At 35.8% G+C, this 7694-nt stretch overlaps 1 protein-coding gene across 3 annotated transcripts in view; it reads left to right on the top strand.

The window, feature by feature from the left end:
- Window positions 1-1014: 1014 nt before the first annotated feature.
- The window catches only part of ATP11B (ATPase, class VI, type 11B), an 87867-nt gene continuing 81187 nt past the window's right edge, over window positions 1015-7694 (top strand). For 2 of the 3 annotated variants that reach the window (XM_015566318.1, XM_015566319.1), the window contains exon 1: window positions 1016-1152. The gene's annotated coding sequence lies outside the window, so the exon portion shown is untranslated. Of the gene's footprint in view, window positions 1153-7694 lie in introns of all 3 variants that reach the window. The other variant, XM_015566320.1, reaches the window with a different exon arrangement.

Here is a 7694-nt window from a genome sequence, read left to right as displayed (position 1 = left end):
TGTCCCAATATCCACAGGTCCATGAAAGTGGCCTAGCAAAAATACAATGCTTCTAGGGAGGAATTTAATGTATTTTACTGCGTCTACAGACTTAATTGTAAATTACTTATTCCTGGAAAATAGACTTTAAATAAAATATATCCATATGAAGGTATTGTTAAGTCAAGATAATTTTACACTGTTAACAGACCAAAGGTGATAGAGAATAACTTAAATATGCCCTTAATTCGAACACAATTTAATTTTAACTTTTTGTTTCATATTACATAAATTTCATTTTAAGATTTAAAGTAGTTTGTCATCTATCAGATTGTTCGGCTTCCAGAACTTTGGTTTAGAGCAGGGATGGACTAGGACAAGCTCTCTAGTTACAGGATATAAAATTTAGAGTGATTTTTTTCATTCCAAAATTCTTGAGTCATCCGCTAATGCTTTACTAGAGAAAGCTCATCTATGACGGGTTATATTACTTCCCAAACTTGATTCCCTACTCTGACATATACCTCCAGCAAAAGCTTAGTCATCCTTCAAGTTTCAGCTTCAGAACTTCCTTCTCAGTGAAGCTTTACCTGACACCATTTCTCCAGAAATAAAGGATGGCATCTGCTATTGACCACACCCTCCAAACCTTTTATACACTCCCATTCTAGATTTTATGACACTGAATTTTAATTGCTTGTCTGTATATCCATCTCGCCCTCCAGACTTTAAGACTCTTAAAGATAACATGTGGTAGGTGCTGACTAGGTGCTAGCTACTCTTCTATGATATTTTTTTTCTTGTGGTAGCATTTCTGATAGTACGGACTGGTTTCCATTACCAGAGCTGTTACTTGGTTATTTTATATCTGAATAAAATGTTCCTGTTTATACCTGTGAATAAAAAAAATATGTGGCTTAACTCTGCTGATAAAGTCTATACTGTATGTAATTCAAGGCTAGTAATATGTGTAATCTGAGCAGTTAGTTAAAACTAAATGTAAAGAATCATAGCAACTAATATTGTTGACCATTATTTTTCTTCACTTTTTCTTAGGGTTTTGACCCACCACATCAAAGTGACACAAGAACTATCTATATAGCCAACAGGTTTCCTCAGAATGGCCTTTACACACCTCAGAAATTTGTAGATAACCGGATCATTTCATCTAAGGTAAGAATTAACACTATTATTAAAATTACATATATGTATCACTTTGTTTTGTAAAGTGATTTGTGTATTCTAGCATACATTTATTACCTTAAAAATTCAAGGAAATGGTTGATAGATTTATCTTAACCAAAATTGTGAACTGTAAAATAAAAGGAGTTGCCCACTGTTAATAGCATGTAGCCAACATACTAAAGATTATCTTTAGTTGCAATTAAACTAAGAAACTAATATTTATACTTAGTGCCAGGCACTGTATTAGGTACTTCTCATATCATTTAACCTTTACAACAACTCTGAGATAGCTTTAGAAAGTGTTACACTCATTTTGTACCAGTTTCATCATTTGAATTGCTGGGAAATAATTTACTGAGGGTTGCACACTAGTAGTAAGTGATGAGATTGGAGTTTGACCTCAGTTCTGTGCAACTTTAAAAAGCCTGATTTCTTCCAATTTTATCCTCTTCTGTAAACATTTTATAGTATCAAATACTGCTTCATTCTTACACATTCTTCCTTGTTTCATTTTTAAAATCTCTTAGTTTATTTTGAAAGTGAAGACTATAGAGTAATACTGTCCAATAAACTTCTCTCATGATGGAAATGTTTTCCACACTAATATGATAGCCATTAGCCACATTGGGCTATTTATGCCTTGAAGTGTGGCTAATGCAGCTGAAGAACTTTATTTATTTTAAATTAAATGTCAATAGCCACATGCATCCAGTGGTTACCTTATTGGACAGTGCATTTATAGAGGATGTGAATCAAAGAGACTAAGGCTAACGTTCTTAGATCATATGTATTGCTTAATAGACCACCTTAAGAAGCATTTTTGTGTTACTCCTTTCCTTTCCTCCAGAGTGACTAATAATTTCCTCTCTAACCTGATCTGATCTTTCCCAAGGATAATGTCTTAGGACAATATCCTTAGGAAAGATCAGGTTCTTTGCTCTATTCACATTATTTGCATATGCAACACACCATTAGTGACCTATCTCATCAGTAGTTCTAAAACAGCAGAAAGGGGAAATACAGGAGTAATAGAGGAGCTCTAAATTAATGACACCGTTCTTAGTAAATTATTCAAGAATTAAAAGTCCTGAAAATTTTAAGGTTTTTTAAAAAAACTTTGGATATAATTTATGTACAATAAATTCACCAATTTAAGTGTACAGTTTGATGAGTTTTTACAAATGGATAAGATCATGTGACCGCCACCACCACCACCATTCAAGATGTAGAATATATTCACCACTCCAAAAATTAGCAGCCATTTCTCCTTCTCACTTCTAGCACTAGCAACCACTGATGTACTTTCTGTAGCTATAGTTTTGTCTTTTCTGGAATGTCATATAAACACAGTCATACAGTATGAGTCTATTGTGTTCGACTTCTTTTCACTTAACTCCTGAGACTCGCCGTTGTTGTTGTTGCAGTACCACTAGTTGATTCCTTTTTAGTGCATGGTTTAACTATTTTCTGAATTTGGATCCTTTTTCTTTTGTGGTTCTTTCACTACCAGTATTTCCCCCTTACATTTTCAGCTACTTTCCCAGCCCTGAACTCTAATCTCTGTCATATTTTATTGATAATGGTGTCGTTTTTCTTGTTTGGCTGCATAGCTGTGAGTGTGGATAGTGTCTCAGACTAAGAAGCCATAGCTGACAATTCATACTCCTTCCATTTGCAATTAAAAAAAAAATTGAACTCTTTTCAGTTTCTATTTATATTTTGGATATTTCCCAGAATTTTCAATAATTTTTTTAAAATCTAGTTTTTGTAATTTTTATCTGCTAGGAGTTCATAGGACCACTGAACTCCTGTGACAGTTCTGAAAGCTATGTGTCCTGGAAAACTTGGGATTAAGTATCTATTTATGACTGTTTTCATATGTAGTAGTATTAGGTTTAATGTTTTGACCATGGTTTCAAAAAAGTAGGTATTGATATAAGTATTGCCCTTTTTTGTAGCACATATGAAAACTCTCTCATTACTCCCTTATTACGTCCTTATTCCACTACTGTTTTCTTAAACTACTTCCAAACCAGGTTACCTGCTATTTTATAGTCATATTGAACTTCTCTACCACTGTGCCTTCGCTATGATTTCATGTTGATAACCATAATTTTTAAAATATAGACTTTATGTTTTTGCAGAGTTTGTAGATTGCATGTTTTTGTAGAAATGTAGGATTAATGATGTTTTTTACCACAATTTCAAGAATGCATACACACACACACACACACACACACACACACACACACATACACACATATACACACAGTAGATCCTCGGGTTACGTCGGAGATCTGTTCCTACAGCGCAATGTAACGCGATTTTCACTGTAAGTTGGAACCCACCTACATAAGCACCTACGTCACTCACATGGAGCACATGCTCAGCAGTAATGAAGTGAAACAGTAAAAAAAATTTAAAAGAAAGATAACAATTCCTGACCTTTACTTGTGGTAAATAAATAATAAAAAACACAAAGCACATACGTACATATGTCATAATGATGGAACTTTTTTTTAATAAATAAATGGGAGATGGCAACGTAATCATGAAAGGACGTATGTCGAGTCTGATGTAACCTGAGGACTGCCTGTATATGTATACTAGAGACCCGATCATGAAACTTGTGCAAGAGTAGGCCTTCTTTCCCTGGGCTGCAAACACCGGCTTCCCTCTGGCACCTGGGACCCTGGCTTCCCTCTGGCCAATTTTTTTTTTTCTGACCACAGATGAGGCTGGCTTCTATTACTCCTTTTATACTACCTTTTTAGTGTACTGTTGTTCCCTGAAACTCTTCCAGAGTGCATTATCTTTTATCCCACAAAGCCGTAATGAACTTTCCTCCTCTTTGCCTTTGTTCATACTGTCCGTCCTTCCCAAAATGTTCTTCCTTTATTTGCCCTCTATTTTTAGCCTGTGAATTTCCTCTCTCAAAGCCCATGTCAAATATGACCTGTGTTATTAAATTTTCCTTTCTAACTGCTTTTTCCTTTCAATTCTTTGTATATTTCTTCATTTTTTATCTTCGAATGCATCTAGTGATATTTTGTTCTTAATCCCCTTTATTTAATATTGAATTTATCACTGTTCCTCTTACAAAGCAAGTGTCTTGCATGTTGTAGATGCATGATATGTTTTGGTTTAATTTAATTTACTATATTGACTACCTTATTTTAAATTTAAACTTCTTTGCAAAAGATTTAATTTTATATCTTTCTTTTGTCCTCTTACTAATGTCAGACCTTACAAAGGAAAAAAGTCAATTATACAGTCATAGACATAACTGCAGAGAAGTTATATTTCTAATTCATATTTCTTGCCCATTATTACATAACAATTTGCAATTTTTAAAGCATGATAAATCATTAGTTTTCTCAGAATATTTTCATATTGTTTAATATTATTTTACCAATGTCTCTCTTCTACATAAGACAGGACAAGCACAGAATTTAAACTCATTTAATTTATTAATATATTTGTATTTTAGAAAACCTGGAAACAGCAATCTCTAACATCTATAAGCTAATTTTCATAAGAAATTCTTATTTATTCTAACTTTTTCCATTGCATTATTGAGCTAGCCAAAGAAAATGTCCTAAAACCAATTACCTTTCTGCCAATTTATGTTGTTGTTCTTTTCAGCATTCTGGAAGACAAAATATATTATCACTGTTTTAATTTAAATAGCTTGATGTAAACTTAAGACATTACCAATGTAATTCTTATAAGGTTTATATATTTGATTTGATCACTGAGAAAGTTACATGGCATACTCTGACCCCTGTAGGGACAACTCTATGTTTACTCCAGTTAAGATCAGCTAGAGATTATTTGAAATAGAGTTATTACCATCTCATGTATAGTTATTGAACAGTAATTTGTTTTGGTGCCGGGAAGTATGTACCTTTCTTCTTTATAGAGCCCTGACATAAATCCCAATCCCAGAATCTGGAGCCACTGGTTCTACTACAGGAAAATATGTTTCAGGTATCCTAGATTAGAACTAAAAAATATAATTTCACCTAAGAAAAAAGGTTGTTAGCCATTGTATAAATATTTGCTTTTGTGGGCCCTTTTGGGAATCTAACTGGTCAGAACACATAACTAAGTTATGGGTTTGATCCCTAGTCGGGGCGCGTACAGGAAGCAACCAATGGATGTTTTTCTCACATCACTGTTTCTCTCTTTCTTTCTTTCTCTCTGTTTCTCTCCCTCTTCTTCCCGCTTCCTTTCTTTCTAAAAAATCAATAAAAACATATCCTTGGTTGAGGATTAAAAAATAAATTGCTCATATAGGAAAGGAAGTTTCAGATCTCAAACCAACTGATTAAGAAGTGAATTTTTGACCTACATAATTTTAGAAATTAGAACCATCTTACATTGCACCAGATAAAATTAGGTAAAATATCTCTTTAAATATCTTGAATTGTCAATTTAAGTCTTCATTACTTGACATCAGGATAGTTATCTGGAAAAAACCCCCAAACATTTCAACCATGTTTATTTATTTACTAGAGGCCTGGTGCACAAACTTTGTGCACGGGTACAGTCCCTAGGCCTGGCCTGCAATCCGGGCCATCTTCCCCAGCTGCCCATGGCAAGCCCTGCCCCCTGCCGCCACACACCCCTGGCTCCCTGTTCGCCATTGGGCAATTGGAGCCTGCTGGCCGGGGAAAGGGATCAAGGGTGGTCAGTGCACCTGGTAGTGACTGGTTGAGCAGTTGTTCCGGTCATTCTACCATTAGGGTCAATTTGCATATTACCCTTTTATTATACAGTGGGGCCTTGACTTACGAGTTTAATTAGTTCTGAGACTGAGCTTGTTAAGGAGCTCATTAACTCAAATTACTCTATCAACTCAATCAGCTGGTATCCCAAAAAACTCGTTAGTCAGGACACTCGTAAGCCAAGGCCCCACTGTATAGGATTCATCTATTTTATTAAAGTTTTGATCTCCAACTATGTGCCAAGTAGTAGTATAATTGCCAGATAGAGCAATTAATAAAACAATGTTCCTATCCTCAGGGATCTTGCATTCTACTGGGAGAATGTACATAGGGTAATGTAACAGTGCTATAAAGTGTTTTCCTTTCTCATATATGAAGTTGTGTTGTAATGAGTGACACAAGTGAAATTTGTACTGTATTTGTATCCTGCCCCTATTATATAGTACTAGAGGCCCAGTGCATGAAATTTGTACATGGGGGAAGGTGGTGGGGGGGGTCGCTGGCTCCTAATTGCTCCCCCCTCTGCCAGCCTGGTCGCCCCTAACTGCCTCCCCCACTGACCTGGTCGCCCCTTACTGCCACCCCTGCCAACCTGATCACCTCTAATTGCCCCCCACCCGCACCCACCGGCCTGGTCGTCCCCAACTGCCCTCCTTGCCGGCCTGGTCGCCCCACGCAGCCTGCTGTTCATTCGTTTGGTCGTCCCTCACTAACCCCTGTGCCAGCCTTGTTGCCCCATGCAACCTGCTGGTTGTTACTGTTACTGTGATGGTGTCCCAGACAATTTGCATATTCCTCTATAATTAGTATAGATTACAGGCTTATGAGTTGATTAATAATATATCAGACACATAGCAATTAATATGAGCCAGGTTATTTCCTAATTGCTTTGTAAATATATTAGCTCACTTAATCTTTATATAACATGATTATAAAATACAATATGATTATTGTCCTCTTTTTATAGAGGTTAACAAGGTCATTTAGTGACCTTGAACTAGGATGTAGGACAGAACAATTTAAACTCCCTACCATCTATGTTCTTAACCATTATGCTCCACTGTTTTACTTTAAATATTGACATTGTGAAAGATTTTCATATCCTTTATGAGATTTTCTTGGTGGGTATTCCAGTGATCACTTATCTAAAGTATTTTTTATTTTATTTTTTTTTGTTAATCCTCAACAGGATATTTTTTCCATTTATTTTTTGAGTGAGTGGAAGGGAGAGCTGAGGGGAAGAAAAGGAGAGAAATAATGATATGAAAGAGGCACATCACTTGGTTGCCTCCTGTACCCAGGTACAATTCCCTTGACTGGAATTGAACCTGAGACCCTTTGGTGCATGGGCTGACACTCGCACCATTGAACCACACCAACCAGGGCTAAACAATTTTTTTTTAAGTGTTGTTTTATATCTGCCTTCTCCAGCTTCTAAAATATCAAGAATTTAGTAGAAAAATTGCTAGGTTACAGTTTACCTTATTTTTATTTTTATTTTTTAAAATATATTTTATTGATTTTTTACAGAGAAGAAGGGAGAGGCATAGAGTTAGAAACATCGATGAGAGAGAAACATCGATCAGCTGCATCCTGCACACTCCCTACTGGGGATGTGCCCGCAACCAAGGTCCATGCCCTTGACCGGAATCGAACCTGGGACCCTTGAGTCTGCAGGCTGATGCTCTATCCACTGAGCCAAACTGGTTAGGGCCAGTTCATCTTATTTTTAAAAATTATACTAAAATTGCCAATAAATAGTTAAAGAAAGAAAAAAGAGTAGAATAAAGTTTTTTTTTA

Source organism: Myotis davidii, unplaced genomic scaffold (genome assembly GCF_000327345.1).
Source record: "Myotis davidii unplaced genomic scaffold, ASM32734v1 scaffold102, whole genome shotgun sequence".
NCBI classification, from domain to species: domain Eukaryota; kingdom Metazoa; phylum Chordata; class Mammalia; order Chiroptera; family Vespertilionidae; genus Myotis; species Myotis davidii.
Note: the sequence above shows the minus strand (reverse complement) of the source record. Positions and strands in the feature narration are given on the sequence as shown.